At 42.2% G+C, this 18,740-nt stretch overlaps 1 protein-coding gene across 4 annotated transcripts in view; it reads right to left on the bottom strand.

The window, feature by feature from the left end:
* Positions 1–18,740, bottom strand: part of HIVEP2 (HIVEP zinc finger 2) — a 152,700-nt gene that overhangs the window by 57,250 nt on the left and 76,710 nt on the right. For 2 of the 4 annotated variants that reach the window (XM_077813145.1, XM_077813147.1), the window contains exons 2-3: positions 11,330–11,393; positions 6,780–6,877 (exon numbers count right to left, since the gene is read on the bottom strand). The gene's annotated coding sequence lies outside the window, so the exon portion shown is untranslated. The remainder of the gene's footprint in view (positions 1–6,779; positions 6,878–11,329; positions 11,394–18,740) is intronic. The other 2 variants (XM_077813146.1, XM_077813144.1) reach the window with 1 other exon arrangement.

Genomic DNA, 18,740 nt, shown 5'->3' on the forward strand with positions numbered 1-18,740 from the left:
TGCAAATCCTACTGACACATACACATTTTGTTTTCCTAAACTTAAATAAAGAAAAACACATTTTTGGAGTCGAACATCCTGAGGAGTACCGGGCATGCTTAGGAGTAGCAGCAGCCTCAGATTACAAGACTGGGTTCTCCTCTCCAGTGTAAAGCAGGGATAACTCCACTGAAATAAAATCAAGGTAAGTGAGAGGAGAAGGACTCTTCCCCATACTCTTTGCATACCTGTTGCTATCACACAGCTGCTCTGATGTCGTTTACTATTTCCTGTATAGTACAAACTGCATACCACTTCCCCTATAGAAAAAATAGCCTAACTTGTTCTTAATTGACAATGGAAACACTGTCATATTTTCCACTAGCCAAGCTTGAAACCATTACTGAACTAACCTTCATTAATTTTTCCACAACATTTTGCAGAAATGTCAGGAAACAGCTGCACCACAAATGATGAACTGTCCTGATTGCCGGTGCTTCATTAGATAACTTTACATTATACATTTTCTCTTCTTTTAAAAGTCTAATTCCATTTTTTGTTGTTCTTTTGTTTAAGTCTCTCTTCAACAGTAAACGACTGTCTGTGTTTAGCAGTGCACACACATTTTATGAATGACAGAAGAATTTGTACAGTTTGGAGCTGCATATTTCTAGGAAAAGATTGCTTCCTGCAGATTGCTCAGCTGTGTCTTTCTTGGATACAATTCAATGAAGTTCATGCCTTAAAGTCAAATTACATTTGCCAGTCAAACAGCTGAAATTCACTGCCCATGCATGTGCAAGCACACACACACATAAAATCGACTGAAAAACATGCTGCTTTTTCTTTCTCTCTTTATGCTCCCATTTTTATTCCCTGCCACCTCCTTTTTATTTGAGCTATACCATGTGTCCCAACCTATCAACCAATGCATTGTACATTTTTGGCAAAAACAAGTGGAACAGTACTCCTCATAACTCCAAGGACGCAACCACTGAGAATCTATAAAGAGTCAGTACAAAACTGAGTGCAGCCATCTGGAGATAGCTGTTCACTTGGATCTGAGATTCCTGGCCAGTTCAAACATTTGCAATTTCTGAACTAGCTGGCAACGTCTCAATGGGTCAGGGGAAGAAGCACCATCACATGGATTTCCCTAGTGTACTGGTTTTGATCCATTTTTAAAAGGTAAGTTCACAAACTTTCTGACAAGCCCACCATGAGACGGAGCATGGTTCAAAGGATTATTAGACCACATCAGGAAAGTTATGCAACATTATCGGATATAAACTCTTTGTTTTAAGTATTCCTATGTAAATGTCACTGGAGGATTTTAAACTGTTATAGTGTATCTCACATACACCTTGAGGCTGTGGACCTCTGAACCTGTAACCTTTGGATATTTTCACAGGAGATTATAGTTTTCTAGCATATACAACACTTTGTGTGTGTGTATATATATATATATATGAATAGGTACATATGTGTAGTAAGGGTTCTCTAAAGTTAGTCCTATCAGGTGTGTCTAATGTTTAATAACCTTGTTAATCCTGTCAGGAATAAAATCAAAAATATTTGTTTTTTGCAGAAATGATAACTGGAGGTAAGAGAACATTAGCTACCACTCGAGAGAGAGAAAGCAATTTATCTAGATAGTATAAATGAAGAATAGTTCACATTGGCTACCACAACATGTATTTTTGTTTGTTTGTTCATTTGTTAGTTTCACTTAATCCCTTTTCATAGAAGTGTGCATTGGAAAATATGATTCAGAGACACTCTATTCACAAAGAGCCAGACACTGGTGCCCTTACTCATTGCTGAGTAGCTCTATGGGTATTTTCACAGACTTCAGCACGTGCGAAGTTATCAGAATGTGGCCCAGAATTTCTGAGCTAGGAAAACTAACTAGTTAATTAGTGCAATGGAGGCTACAACAAACAAACAAACAAACCCCACACCAACAAAATTTACCACATTTGCTTATATGGCAGTATTTAGAGTACTCTGTTTTCTAACTCTAGGTATATGAAATACTGTCTCAAAAATCCAGTTTTCTAAAGCACTCAATTTCATAATAGAGTATTGAATTTCTCCTTCAGAATATCCTTATCTGTCTCTGTTCTAATTTGAAAGCAGTAGGTCACAGTGCCAAAGGATTTCAGGGGCTGCATGCATCCAATATACAGAATGTTAATGCACTGCCATCTATCACTCAGCTATCCACTGCCACACAATGAAAGTAGCAAATACATACATTTTATATTGATAGAGATGAAGCTAACTCATTAGGTTTCATTAAATATGTCTGGACATTTTTGACATTGGCATCATAAGTCCATGAAGAAAAATTACAGTACAAATACACAGTCATGTATCTTGTTGCAGTTACAACACTGATATTGCTTCTTACAATCATAAGGAAACAGCTTCACATACATTAAACATACGAAAGGTACATACATTTTCTTTCAGATCTTTCAGCTAACATAGTTCCTGTGCAGACTGCTGTATTGACAGCCCTAGAGAACGGTGTCCTCTATTTATTCACAGAATAGGCGTAGCACAGGATGTGACTGAACAAGCTTCCCCATGCTGCCCTGCCAATATGCCTCAGAGCCAATCTGGTGTATGAGAGGGTAATTTAGTCTCCATGCCCATTCAGTACTTGGCCTCCCTGTTGAGACTGACAACTTGTGTCAACTGTGGTGCCAAAGAACAGTTCAGCCACACTAGGAAAGGGTTAGTCATTTCATTCCATGGGAACGCTCAATCCCCAGATAGCTCTCCCATTTACCTCATGTCTCAATGACCAGTTCCCCCTCCTCCTCCTCCTGTTTCAGAGAGTGCCATTCCCCTATCCTAGATATTCAGGAGGCCAGCAAGTAGATCCATTGCTCCATTAACTCATTCAGTGGTTTTCTGGGGGAAGAGGAGGAAATCTGCATGTCCCTGTCTTACATTAATAATAGGACTGGAAAACATCTGCTGCTTCCACTTCTTATGCCCCAAGCTCCAATTCACTCAGCTTGGGCTCATGCCAATATGGGGAGAACGAAGCCCAGATCTGCTGTCGGCTGTAACCCCCAGACCCACCAGAATAACTGGCAATGGGCAGTTTTACCCAGGACCAGGACCCAAAGGGGAGACCCTTGATTCCCCAGGGGCTTCTAGGGTCTGATTCGCTACCGCTTTGCCCCTTGAGCACAGTGAGCTATATCTGGGCAAAGTATGTGTAAAAGGCTTTGGGGATCAGAATGGCAGCATTTGACACCCACTTTGCAGTCGCTTTGGACAGGTGTAAATAACAAAAGGTGTCAGGCAGCAGAGAATCAGGCCCAGCATCCTCATAAGAATGCTCAGACAGCAAAGACCACTTGGACCCTCCACACCACACAGCACCAGAGCCTGAGCACTTAATATCACACCAACATTTCAGTTTCTCCAGGATGAGATGGCCATCACCTTCCAGGGGGTATCTGAGGCTGCAGGCTTGGTAGTATTGCATGCACCTCTCCTGAGGGAAGATATGCTTTCCCAGCCCCCCTGAGCTAGCGCTGCAGAAGACTGCAAGTTTTAGCCCTTATATCAGGCAAGGAAGGGTTCAGTTTGTTAATGGGAATCTTTTTATAGCTCACACACCATATTTACTACCCTACAGTTATTAAGTGTTTACTTTACTATCGTTAGCACACAGGGTAACAACACATATTATTACAGTACCAATAGCATAGCCTTAAATACCTTAACTGAGAGCATCTATTCTAAAATTCAGTCGCTCCCAACAAAAAAAGCGAAGTATGCCATTATCAGCCAACTCATCATCAGAGAGAGTTTTCAGCACATGAGAGAGAGCTACAGCAATAAGGGCCCCAGTTCACAGAAGTGCCATAAAGTCACTGGAAAGATTATGTTACAACCCCATTTCAAGGACTGGCCGCTGCCCTCCTGCATGCTAATGTGCAACCCTCACCCCAAATCACCATTAGCTCTATTTGCCATTCACATTCTGCCCTGTTGGTGCCCTTTCTCTGTGCTACTATAGCGAGTCAGAACACAGCCAGGACTCTGTTCTTCAGAAAGGAGTTCCATTTATTTTGCTTTCATTTTTGTCAGCGCTTTCCCAACTGCTACTGCTCTCCGATCTTTTGGGACACTGGGCAGGGACAACGGAATAGGTAAACACAGCTTGGGTTCTTTTCTCTAAGGTAATTCCACAGGCCCTCTGGATGAGATGATGTGTCATCCCCTGCCCACATCCAGCCTGCTCAAACTACGCCCCTCTCCTCCAGCACTGTCCCCAGGCAGTGCAAAAAGGCTTCTACTGGTTCTAGAAGGAGGGAAGGAGGAATGGAACAGTGCAATACAGGCAGCTGAGCTCATCATCTGTGCGGAAATGGAGAGATCCACATGCAGAGAGTCTTCTCTATGATCTAGCACAGGGGTGGGCAAACTTTTTGGCCCAAGGGCCACATCGGGGTTGCAAAAGTGTATGGAGGGCCAGGAAGGGAAGGCTGTGCCTCCCCAAACAGCCTGGCCTCCATCTCCTCCCACTTCCTGCCCCCTGACTGCCCCCCTCAGAACTTCTGACCCATCCAACCCCCCTTGCTCCTTGTCCCCTAACTGTCCCCCTGGGACCCCACCCCCTATCTAACCTTCCCCCCTGCTCCCTGACTGCCCCGACCCCTATTCCCCCCCCACCACCTCCTGACAGGCCCCCCCTGTTCCCTGTCCCCTGACAGCGCCCCCCCCCCAAAACCTTCACCCCATCCAACTGCCCCTTGCTCCCTGTCCCCTGACTGCTCCCAGGAACCCCACCCCCTTACCCAACCTTCTCCCCCCATTCCCCACCCCCTTACCATGCCGCTCAGAGTGGCAGGAGCTTGCAGCCGCACAGCCCGGCCAGAGCCAGCCACGCCGCCCAAAGCACTGGTGGTGCATCGCGCTGAGGCTGCAGGGGAGGGAGGACAGCAGGGGAGGGGCTGGGGTCTAGCCTCCCCAGCTGGGAACTCAGGGGCCGGGCAGGACAGTCCCGTGGGCCGGATGTGGCCCATGGGCCGTAGTTTGCCCACCTCTGATCTAGCATGACTGGGGCCCAAACCTCAAGGCAGTTTTGGGAACAGTTCAAGGAATGAGTGAAAGTTCACATAGCTCATCCTCATTTAAACCCTCCCACTAACGCACAGAATAAAACATAATTTTCTCATTATTTCCCAGGACTATTGATACAGTATTGACAACTCTAGCAATTCTCTGTCACAATATTTGGTATTTTTCTTAAAGACCCATCTCCTGTAGTCATGTTATTACATGAGAATCCCAGCTTTCATTATTTTTCAAGTATGTTTCTGGCCCTCATAATTTCAGAGAAGAATCCTGAAAATTTGATTCATCTGAACCCTACAAACTCAAAACCCAAAAGGGCACATAAAAAGAACCCAACATTGATCGTCAAATCTCATTATTTTAAAGCTAATGTCATGATTTGGGGCAGGGAGCGGGAGGGCACGGACTCAGACTTGAATGCTTGGGGATGGCTATACTGATAGGAACATAAAAAAAAAAAAGATTTTCTCATAGTCTCAGGTCTATGATAGCAATGAAAATAATTTTAAATGCATTTCGTAATAGATGTGAATTTTTAGACAGAATCAAATACATAATCTTTTGAGCCATTGACTACCCAGCCTCACCTCGACATTGGTGAGGCCTCATCTGGAGTACTGTGTCCAGTTTTGGGCCCCACACTACAGGAAGGATGTGGATAAATTGGAAAGAGTCCAGCGAAGGGCAACAAAAATCATTAGGGATCTGGAACACGTGACTTATGAGGAGAGGCTGAGGGAACTGGGATTGTTTAGTCTACAAAAGAGAAGAAAGAGGGGGAATTTGATAGCTGCTTTCAACTACCTGAGAGGTGGTTCCAGAGAGCATGGTTCTAGACTATGCTCAGTGGTAGAAGATGACAGGACAAGGAGTAATGGTCTCAAGTTGCAGTGGGGGAGGTTTAGGTTGGATATTAGGAAAAACTTTTTCACTAGGAGGGTGGTGAAACACTGGAATGCGTTACCTAGGGAGGTGGTAGAATCTCCTTCCTTAGAAGTTTTTAAGGTCAGGCTTGACAAAGCCCTGGCTGGGATGATTTAATTGGGGATTGGTCCTGCTTTTGAGCAGGGGGTTGGACTAGATGACCTCCTGAGGTCCCTTCCAACCCTGATATTCTATGATTCTATGATTCTATGTGATGGGTAACTCCAGAACTGCAGGGGATCACTATGTACCGGACACGGAGCAACAAGTGTTCCCTTACCACAGACAATGTCATAAAGAGTGCACTGTAATTGCTCAATTAATTAAAGGGATATCATCAGTTTATAATCTGGTTAATTTAAAAAATGAGTTCTAGGTATTTTCAGGTCCTGAACCTCCCTGCCAATTTTTGTGGTTTTACGATCACATTGTCCTATTCACTTTGTGAAAGAACCACATACCGAGGGGAAAGTAACTGATTGATTCTACCGGGAAAACTGTGAAAGTGCTGCCAAATGCACTAAGTCAACTAACTCAGAAAACAGAGTAAGTACTTTTTCTTTAACCTCTTTCAGTTCTAGCAATAGTTGGTGTTACTTATAACTAAAGTACGTGAAATATTTAGATAGAACACAGCATAATTTGTTAGTGTTGTGAGTGAATGCCACATAAATCTTATAAGACTGAAAAGAAATGTTCACCCAGACTGTACAGTCAGGCCTATTGCCACAGTTAAATCTAAGTGCGTCCTCTGTTATTTTTCCTCTTACCTGGTTGATGATGTCAAAGGTGCAAGTGAATAATGGTTCCAATCAAGGCAATTTGGTTCACTACTCCAGTAAATATGGCTCTTTATGATCGTCTCCACCTATTAAGAAAACAAATTTGAAAAAAAAAGTTTTAAAAACTACGGAAAAGCCAGCCTGCTGTTTTATTTGATAACATAATGGCATTGTGATGTTGGCTGTATAAATAAATACAACCACCACAATGAGTCAGTCACTGCCATTTTTTACAACATGTAAGGGGTTTTCTCTGTGAGTAATATAGTACAAGCAATTTGTATCTCTGCTGGGGTTTCCAATGTGCACTGGGTTACAATAAACATGGAAAATTTCTTCAGTGCTGAAGACACTTGATATATGGGGCCAACAGGTACATAGATGGATGCATTTTCAAACACAGGCACACAAATTTAACCTGCAGAAGCTACACAAGCAGGCAGTGCATGCACATTCAGAAAGTATGCAAGTGTATCACATATGCATCTATACTTAAAACTGCCAACTTCAGTAGTACTTCTGAAAATTTGGTTCCCGAAACCAGAACAACAACAGCAGCAGCATATTTTAAAATAGTTTTTAAAACCCTATGTGGCTGTTGTTGAAATACAAAGTTCTCTCATTTCTGCTGCTTTGCCTTGCAGTCCTGTGCTTTAAAAACAGCTTCGTTTTTTAAATTCACATTTTTGCTTTGTATTAGCTATCTTCAGAGGAGAAAGCACCAGTGTATGTTGTGAATTTCCATTTAATACTTTAACTCACTGACTTTAAAAAAACACACCTTCTTACTCAACAGATCTGCTCACTGTGTGTATTCAGACAGATCTGCGGACGTTACTGACAAAAAAGTTTTTACTGCTTTCTAGAATTTATTCCTGCTTGTGCTACACAGTCAATACAGCAGTGAGAGAGTAAGCCTGAGTCTATTCCTGAACACAGAGCTTCAGACCAGTAGTTAACTAAATTCCAGTTGCAAAATTAAATGCTTCCTATTTACTGGGAGCCCCAGTGCACACAGTGAGGTTATTTAGGGTACACTGGGCAAGAAGCGTGAGAATCACATCTAATCTGCATACACAATGGAGTGGATTACAACTGCCTTGGTTTTTAATACAGTGGTGTTGCCTGTTGAGGGGTGGCCAGAGGCTGCTTCATGTTTGGGACACATTTACTCCACAAGATACATTCCTGTCTTAGGACCTGCTCCCATAGAAGTTGATGGCAAAACTCCCACTCCCATTCAAAAAGCTTAAAAGGTTCAATGGCATGATTTTCCATGCTGCATCATATGCAGTGCAATACCTAGACATGATGGGATGGGCTAAGGACAGGATTTCCACTGTTGTGAGAATGCAGATGTGGTTTAATAGAAGCACAGTGCCAAAATCCAAAGGATGAAATAGGCCTGGAACCATTTAGTAATAAAAGACATATGCTTATGTTTTTTTTCTGTAACGTTTGCTATCAGCAACAAAAACAAATAGGCAAATGATAATGTGTTACTAACCAGTAATGTAAACAGTGGTCTATGCAGGCATTTGAGCATATAAAAAACCATATGTTCTGGCTCCAGACCCTTACACTTTATAGCATTGATATAACTTTCTAGGAAATTAATTTGGATATAGAGTCAAGGAGCTACTTTTGAACTTTTGAACTGGTGGGGCCCAATGAGGTTTTAATCTTTATGGGTGAAATCCTGGCAACATTGAAGTAAAATGGCAAAAAAACTCTGACTTCAATGGGGCCAAGATTTTACCCAACATATTTTTACAGTGTACAGCAGAAAAAATTCTAGGAAGTAAATAAATAAATGACATGGCTCCAGATTACCCCATCCTGCAATAAAACCTGGGTGCCCCTATATACAGCATGTGTTTCCTATAGTAAGATAAAGATAAATTCCAGCTTCACCCTTAGAAACACGGCCCTTTCATTCTGTGGAAACATGGCTCACTGGCTTCAATGACGCTTGTAGCACTTGCAGACAGTTGTTTTTAATTAAAGTTCCCCAGTGTGTCGTAAATATGCTTATTTAATCCACATAGTAAAAACAGTGGGTTTAATTCTCATTTACACTAAATCTGCTGTATATCGCTCTGACAATAGTAAAGGAGACTTAGTGTAAACAAGAAGAAAGCATAGTGTGTGAAAGATGTTACTCACGATGCAAAACAAAACCAAACACCACACTGCTGTCCCCTCTCAATAGCTGCAAAGGGAGTACTGAAGCTGGAATCACTGAGGAACTCTCTATTCTGTATTCACTGATTTCAAATTTGCCTTTTAACATATGGGAGTCAAACTCTTCTTTCACATACAGCAGTGTAACTTCCTGGACTCAATTACATGCAATTACACTGACAAAACTTAGAGGAGAATTTAGGGTCTGATCTAAATGCCAAAGACTCCCACTGACTTTGCTTAGAGATGGGTCAGGTCCTTAATCCATACTTTGGAAAGTTTATTCTTGCTTAGACAAAAATCCCAATGAATGGAAGTTTTGACTGAAGAAAGATGGCAAGATTTGGTTCATGTAGTCCTTCTGAATTTCCTTAATCACATCTTAAAACTGCATTGCAGTTAAAGTATAGTGCGTGCTATGAGGAAGTAGCCAAGCCATAATTTCTGTAACAACCCAGACAATGCATGTGTCCAACAGAATTATACTGCCCGATTAAGGCACCTAGCAGCATTGTTGCCATACTAAAAAACAACTTTTAATTTGTTTGGATCACTTGAATGACTAAAAGAAGATTTTAAAATGTGCACAATCTCTGCTTCTTTGATAGCATGATTAAATAAGCGTGGGTGTACCTGTCCTTTAAGAACTGTCCACTGGACATGCAGAGCAATACAACAATAATCTGATAATTTGCGAATATGTGATCAGACCTGATCAACATTTTCTAATCTACTGCAGTTGTTTGCGAGCACAGACACTACGACTATAGACACCTTTTAACTCCTCTGAAGTTAAATACAGTAGGAGAAGCAAAACATGGCTTATTACACAAAGCTCAAACTGAAAAAAGATTTTGAATCTCATAAATGTAGGGATTAGTTTTTACACACAGGCAGAAGTCCACTGGTAATAACTGTTACTGTCTGCTTCTGAAAGACTTTTTCTGTCAGGTTACTTCCAGCACTGCCCTTTGGGAGTTCCACAAACAATTTTATAATTGATAAAGCTGCACCTCGGTGGCAACATAAAAATGTATCAGGAGTTCTGGCATCATAGTCACAGCTGACCTTAAACATTAATTCCTTTGGTGGATAAACAGGAGCTGGGACTTTGGTACTACCTCTTAAATGCTCACTGCACTTGACTTGTAGTTTGACAGTCCTTTATATCTTCCACCTTGCAAAATATTTTAATGAGAACCTAAAGTTTACTGAAAACAACAAATATTCTAACATTTATTACTTGAAGGTTTTGGAAAAGTCCAGTACGTGTTTGCAAGTACCTCAAAAGTGCAAACGGAAACTAAAGCCCTGTCTACATTACAACTGCAATGCTGTTAAGGAAATTTACAATTTGGTTCTCCACAAATTTGGTGGTAAACTTGGATCCATTTCTAGTGTAAAATAGACCTTAACAGTGTTTCAAAACTTGCTTCAAGTCTTGATCTGACCAGGTTTGTAACACAGTGGGGGGCTAACTAAGTTGTAACTAATTTCCTTTGCTGTATTTGTAAGGTAAATGGCATTTGAAAGAGATTCAATGAGGATTTCCAAACATACCCTGAGTGTTTGGACAAATTTAGACACTATCTTAGTTTAGGCCCAAAATATAGCCTGTCATCAAATTGTTTGGTACATGGCTGGATAGCTCAGGGCACTAGTAATTGCATATGTCCCCTGTTTCTATTCCATGGGTTCAAATCCATCTCAGAAAGGGAAAAAGAGTTTCATTTGCATAATCAGAATCACATGACTGACATTCCTTTGAGCTGGTTGATATTTTTAATGAAAAAGTGCATTTAAAGGAAAAAATTAACAGAAAATATTTAATTTTTTCAAAATTTTCTGGGCTTTTTTTTTTTGGACTAAAATCCAAAAATTGGGGGGAAAAAATACAGTTTTTGAAAATCAAACTCTGAGCATTTTGTTTTCATTGTGAATGGCCCATCCTCATTCCCCCGCTGTGTGAGATGGCTTAGGGCCCACATCAGTGTGTAAGGGGTTTGGACCCACTCTGCATGAATATTCTGCTGTCATCTCTCTCCTATAGAGAATAATCATGGCACTTGCAAAGTATTCTGTGCCTTGCAAGCTCAGATGAGAGAAGAGAGGGTCTACAGTTTGTCCAAGTGTGATGATATGATTGTGATTCTGGTGCATTAAGCTTCAGGCACCAAACACAACCTCAGTAATTTTGCAATTATCACCCTCAAAGCAAGGTGCAATTAATTACAGTTACACAATTTGATAGCGGCAGTAACTGAGACTGGAAGCACAAAGTTCTTGACAGCAGAGGAAGGTAAAAGCAATGCCACACTCTCACTTAACTTGACATGACCAATGGCAGAACATACCTGTGTTTTACATTACACGTGATACTTGTCCACGGATACCGGCCTATCATCATACTATCCAGGGCTGAGTCAGAAAAAAGAAAAAAAAAAAAAAAAAAAAGGCAACACTAGCACAATGCTGTAATATCTGTGTTGTAAACAACATTGGAAAATATTCAGATCTTTTTTAAAAGCCTACTGGAATTGTAATTTATTCATGGAAACATTTCTATTAGTCCTTAGATTCTGTAAAAACCTCAGCTGGGGGCCAAATTTTACCTGAGAGTGTCCACTTACATTCAGGGGTAAAAAGCTAATTCATTTGATTACATTAAAATGTGCACTGGAACCTTCGTGACTGAGTCTTTTGTAACGTGTCAAATGCAAATTCCCTGTACACTCTCTTTCTGTCAGCAGTTGCCCACTATCCCCTTTTCTGGCTGACCAGAACACCACATTTCATGCTACCATAGAGGCTAGATTTTTTATTCTAGCAAAGGTCGAAATTAGTACTGTAAGAGCACATCCCCCTACTTATAGGCCTGTAACCTCAGCGCAAATAGAAGTTTAGACATCGACAGCCGGGATTCATGCCCTCACTATCCAGGCTGGAGGCTTAGCGACAAAGTGATGGCTGACATTGTGTCTGTACACAAGTTGCACAACCCATTTGTCTAGTTCATGACTGCCAAGAAAATACAGCCATTTGCACAGCCAGCTGGCATAAAGAAACAAGCACATCTGGTGACCATCTGAAAGTGAGCAGGCAAGCGAACAAGTAAAGGTATAGTAGAGCCCATTTTAGGGCACCACATAAAGCTGATGCTGTAAATCAGACAGAGGTTCCCAGACTTTTTTTTTTTTTTTTTTTTGCTGTACCTCCCCTCTCCATGGGAGTCCCATAACTGCCCCTCCTCCCCCTCAACACCTCCCATCTCCGACAGAAAATGGTTCACAAAGGGGAGCAGGCAACTCACCTGCAGGGTGGCAGCAGGCCCCAGCTGGCTCCATCCACGAAGGAGCCCATGGCAGTGTAGAGCAGACCAGGGTCTCCTCACTGCCCTACCACCCCATGCAAAGAGCCTCTTGCTCCTGCAGGCTCTGGAGGGTTTAAAATACACAGGTGTGTGGCCAGCCAGCTGTGCAGGCCCGGGCAGGGCAGCTGTGGGGAGAATATGCAGGGAGTCTCAGCAGTCAGGGTTGGGAGAATGGGGAGAGCAGCAGGTTGCTGTGGGGGTAGGGAAGGACTGAGCAAGGCTGAACTCCCCACTCCCCCACAACTGCCGGGGCTCCCTGTTTACTGCTCTAGCCACCCATCTAGCCGCAGCCTCATGCCCCACCTTGTGCTCCCCTGATAACCTTGCCCAGGGGGCACACCCCACAGTTTGAAAACCAGTACTGTAAATTATTCAAAACAGAGGAAGTAAAGCCTATCCAGCGTATCCTGAGGCGTCTCTATGGTGAAGTACCTTTGTTTGTGTGTCCTCCTCTAGATGATTATCCAGCAATGCCTCTTAGCTGATGACAAATAAGCTGGGGGAGGGAGGGCGGCAGGGAGGAGAGAGGGGAAGGTAACCTGCGCTGTGAAGAAACTAAGGCAAAGGGACTCGTGGCTGCCAACCAAGCAGGCTTCAAGACAGTAGGAGTCTTATAAGCCCATGACAATCACTTGAGTTGTTAAAAATGTATCCCACAAGAAAGGGCATCCCTGCAGGTGCTCCCTGTGAGTTTGAGCCCATAGCAGAGCAATGGCAGTAGCCCAATCTCCATCACAAATAAAAGTCAACTTGCCCTGAGACAGTGGCAACCAGCCAGAGGTGCAGAACGGCAGCAGGGAAGTGTGATGCCCAGGAAAAACCAAAATCCGTCAACATGGAAAATCTGAATTCCAAGGACTTAGGCTCTTCCTACAGAGTTTTGTTGTTGTTATCTGCACAATCTAAGATATTTTTCACCATATGATAAAATTAAGACCTCAGTTAGACTGGTGTAATTCCAGAGCACCTCCACAGATATCAGCAAAGTTACTCTGGCTTTACATCAGCATAACTAAGATCAGAATCTGAACCTAAGTTTCTGGTTGCAAAGACCACCTACACAACATGAACCTGTACATGTTGTCTTTCCAAGTCTGCAGCCTGAGAGATTGAAACAAAGAGCAGTACATTCATTCTACCAGGGCACTGACTCCATATGGGGATTATAAAAATGTAAACACAAACTTTGTTATACCATTTCCAGCAAAATGGTTAAATGTCATCTTAGCACTTTTCCATTGCAGGGATATGCACACAGCCTCTTCCCAATGTACTTGGCATTTATTGTCTACAGAAGGTGAAAGTAAAACTCTCCCATCCTGATTATACTCACACTGCACAGGTGTAAATCACATGCAAAGGGCAAGGCAGCAGAGACTGAGGAGCCATAATCACTCTGCACCGATGTCATGGTCTCTTATTATGTGTTCAGTTTGATCGGTAATTTGTTAGGAGCGTGGGTCCCCATCCATACATGGCATGCTGGAGAAGGAATGACTTCAAGCTCCGTTTCTAGCCCAGTGGGCTTTGCCAAAGCACTGTGTTTGATTTGTACGCGTGAAGTGCATAGATATTTTCAGCTCCTGAATCACACTTTGGCTCAACAACCAGCTTCAACTTTTCCTTAACCAAACTATTTTGTTAGCAATTTTTCATTTATTGACTCACAGAACAGAAAATCACCATAGTTGGAAGGGCTATTAAAGAAAAAAATAAGATTGGACCCCCTCCCCCCAAAAAAGAGGCCTTTAAATAAGGCCTGCTTTTATGTTTTTGGTTTTAAAAAAAATTCAGGTGCTAATAAATTACTCAGGTCATCCAAAATTATTTTAGCTTTCCTAATTTCATTATCTAAATTTATCATTTCTGTTGATTGCTGCTAATCAATGCTTTCTAATGGCTCAGTGCTCTGACAGTGCAGGAACCAGTTTAGTTCAGTGGAACCAATATAGTCATGAAATAAGAATGGCAGCCAGGCCTGAATATAGCTATTGGAGAGACCTGTTGAAGGGAATGATGGTTACAACTGATAGATCCCATTTATAGTATGTGCTTTTTGCTAAAGAAAAACATGTTTTGCTGTGGTTTCCCCATAAAGTGATGTTGACTTGATCAAGACGCAAACATTACCTGAACTTGGCAAAAAGGAGAAAGCAAAATCTCTTTTTAGGATACAAGAAGAACAAAATATAATTGGCATAGCCTGTATATAACCCATAATCACCGTATCACCTTCTTTCCAGTCTTTAGGGCACATGCTCCCATGGAAGTCAACAGGAAAACTCCATGAGCAGTAACTGCAGAACTGTCTGACTAAAAATCCAATCCTGTTTTCCGCATTCAGGCTTCAATTCAACAAAACACTTGAGCGGGTGCTTAGGTCCAACCGTATTCAGCTGCACTGCTCTAAGCTCTCTAGTGTAGCCACTCAAAACTGATGGGAGAGAGCTCTCTTGTCGACTTAATTAATCCACCCCCAACAAGCAGCAGCACTTATGTCAGCAGCTCTCCCACCGATATTGCATTGTCCACACCAGTGCTCAGGTCAGTATAATTTATGTCCCTTATTCACATCCCTGAGTGACATAAGTTATACTGACAGGTTTCAGAGTAGCAGCCATGTTAGTCTGTATTCGCAAAAGGAAAAGGAGGACTTGTGACACCTTAGAGGCTAACACATTTATTTGAGCATAAGCTTTCGTGATGCATCCGATGAAGTGAGCTGTAGCTCACAAAAGCTTATGCTCAAATAAATCTGTTAGTCTCTAAGGTGCCACAAGTCCTCCTGTTCTTTTTATAAGTTATACTGACATAAGTGGTAGTGTAGACATAACTGTATTAAGAATGTGCTTAAATCCCATTAAAGCTTGAAGTCAGTAGAACTTAAGTATGTGTGTAAGTACTTTTCTGAGCAGGGAAGCTTTGCTGAAATTTTGCCTGAGGCTCAGATACAACAGGAGATTAGCCTGAGTGAGGAAGGTAGGACTGGGCTTCTAGTCCAACTGTCCCATCAAGTTAAGAGTGATTTAAACTCTACTTTAAAGATGTAAATTGCTTTTCTTTAAATACTTCTATGGGTTAATTCAGCAAAAACCTATAATAGTCTGCTTCATTTCATCTGGCCTGCAAAAATGACAAAAATATTCAGGGACTCAAGCTTTGCTGAACATACATACACACACAGGGTTGGGCTCTCAAAAGAGCTTAGACACCTAACTGCCACTTTAGGTACCTAAATCCCAGAATCAGGCCCCACTGGGATTCACAAAACCCCCTCCCAGCTGCTGCCAACCATGTAGGTGCCTAAAATCACTCGGCACCTAAATTTTTGTAGTTAATGTTCCCTAGGCACCTACGATCCTGATTTTGAGCATGCACACTATGTGCTCACATCAGGTGTCTAGATGTCTAAACCTGAAAGAAATGCTCGAACCAGGGGAAGCTAGGCATTCCTCCACTTAACTCTCCTGTGGGGCCCAATCCGGATCAGGTCCTTACACCCAATTTTACACTAAACAAGAGAATAAGTGGGAGCACATCCTTCATAACTTTTAGCCCAGGGGTTAGAGTACTCAACTGGGATGTGGAAGACCCCCCAGTTCAAGTCTCCCCTCCACCTGAGGGGGAGAAACGATTTGAACAGGGATCTACCACTTCTCAGATAAGTGCCCTAACTATTGTCTATGGGATATTCTGATGCAGGATTTTCTCAGTCTCTCATGAAGCTGTTCCACTGTGGAGAAATAATTTAAAAAGTCATTGAAGCAGAGGAACTGCATCTTGGATCTTCCACCTGCCAGGTGAGTGCTTCAACCACCGGGCTACAGAGTCATCAGGCCGCAGACAGAGAGTAAGTATATAAGAATGACCCTGTTGCCTTTCTTTTGTAAAGGGTGTGTAGTTGTGAATCCAAGGCAGAGGGAGGTGCCTCCCCTGCAGCCTGGATGAGGTGCTTGACTCCAGGAGACAGGCAGGGCTTAGCATATACTGTTTTCGTTGGCATCTTCCACTGGCTACCTTAGGCGAAGAGCTGGCTTTCGTGGATTCCATTCTGAGGTGACTCTCTCTCCCCATTCATTGTAAAGGGAGCCTAGGTGCCAAACTCAGGCTCTGTGAATCCCAGGGATTTTCTATGCGCCTAAAATGTCGGCCTAACTTTCTTTGTGACTCTAGCCCATACTGCCCAGAGGGTGCCAAAAGCCATCATGGTGGAAGGAGGCAATGAAGAAAAGTGGAGGCAAGAGGCCTCTGCACAGAAATCCCTGGCCTCTAGTGGGTTCCAGAGATCCAAGCAGATCTTTGTGGATCCACAGATGAAACCCCCAACTTCTTTCACAGAGGGAGTGGGGAACTCACTGCCCAGTGGAAGAAATTCTGTGAGTCTCATGTTAGAGTTCCAACCTTTAATATAATCCATTGGAACTCCCAGGCACGTACAGTTTCCCAGGAGTCTTCCTATATTGCACATTACTGGGAAAGAAAAAGAATACTGCAAACAACAGGACTGTTCAATGCAATTTATAGTCAATAGGCTAGAAAACTGAGTCCAGCCATGCTGTGCCCACCAAAAGATAATGGGTAGGGAGCAAAGATGGCTTTAAGATACCTTTGCATTTCTCAAGGACCAGGCAGCCCTTGGCAATAATCGCAAAAGCGCCAGGCTGCCCCATGACCTCTTTCTCACAGACACATCCCCTGTCACAGGGGCCTGGCTGCGTTATGCTGCCAGAGTGGCCCAAAGCATCCAGAGTAGGGGCAAAGATCTGGCCCAGTTTCTTTTAGAATCTACAATCTATCACTGTCCCAAAGGCACGTGAGCTGTGTAAAATACAATACAGTATAAATGTTTGCAGAAACGAAACAATTACAGCAAAATGCATGTTATGCAAACATCTTATCTACCAAGATGACACAACAGAGAGCACATAGCACAAACAAAGCACAAAGGCAACAGCATTGTTAAAAAAGAAACAAAACAAAACAAAAAACCATTTAGCGAAGAGCTCCACCGCTCTTTCTGCGGCCATTAGGACAGCAATAGCACTGGAATGGCCAGACAGCCTGGAAAATTGGATAAACTGAGACAGAGAAGAGACAATTGAAAGTAAGGAGACAGACTGAAAAAATAAATGAGACAAGAGATGGAAAGCAGAAATGCACTATCCACGGTATAGCTGTAATACTGCTAGTAACAGCCATATTTAAACGAGAGACTAGGATTTTGCTTTTAAACAAAACGTGCTAGAAACACTGTTCTATAGGGCTCTATCCAAGACAGTTTACAGAACAGTTTTATGACACACTCAGAATTTCATGCCTGGAAATAGGATTCCTGTCCACACCAGTCAGCAAAACTATATGCATTACAACCAAGGGCCAAATTCTAATACCCTTAACTCCTTACTACACAAGTAGTCGCACTGACTTCAGAGAGGGCTACTTGTGAAATGAAAGTACTATCAGCGCATTAGAATCCTCCCCCAAACTAGCAGTAGCCAGGTCTTGTTTTTACTAGTGAGGTTTCAATCAAAGAACCCAAACTTAAAAGCTCTCCCTACTTCTTCCTAGGTTAACAAAATTTCCTTAACTTGAGTCTTTTCCTTATTAATATGGCTAGTGAATGAGATTAGAGAGCTATTATTCTGTTATAGAACTGTTTTACAGACTGCCATGGGAACCGTGTCTAGCAGAGTTTTTCTAACATGGCTCTCAGGGGAAAAAACGCGCTTTCCATACTGGTACGGGAAACAGTTGTAAAAAGAACAACAATTTTCAATGTGGTTGTTACTAGCTTTATTTCAAACACAGTGTGGATGCAGCTTCTCTGTCATCCATCTGTTGTCACAATTGTCTTCCTGTCTCCTTAACTTTTTTTCTTTTGTATCTTAAAAAAAAAAAGCAAAAAAAAAAAAGCAGCAGCAGCATTTGGCCAAAACCTGATCAAAAGGTGACTTAGCCTAAAGGTAACACTGACTGACTACAGTACAGCAATTTTTCTAACATCCTTTGCAAATAACATCAAGTTTTAGCCACTAGGATGTTACAACTGTGGCTGTGGATTTTTAAAATTCAAATCTGATGTGCTCAACACCTCGCTAAAATGATTTATTGATTGAAGGATACCAACTGTGAACCTGCCATCGAAGAGACATGCCAATCTGCTAGAGAGGATTGAAGCCATGAAATCACATAACATGAGGCAAACACTTCTTTAAAAATTGACAGTGAACTTAATGATAGTGTTATGGAAAAATTACGCCAATAAAATTGAACTGGAAGGTGTCAGGGGATGAAATATTAACTGACCCCTTGACATGTTTGATTCTATATACACTACTCCTTGGAAAAGTTGTTGTCAGGTCATTCTCCCTAAGAGGTCCTTGACTGCGTAATTC

This window comes from Eretmochelys imbricata, chromosome 3, assembly GCF_965152235.1.
Source record: "Eretmochelys imbricata isolate rEreImb1 chromosome 3, rEreImb1.hap1, whole genome shotgun sequence".
Classification (NCBI taxonomy): Eukaryota; Metazoa; Chordata; order Testudines; family Cheloniidae; genus Eretmochelys; species Eretmochelys imbricata.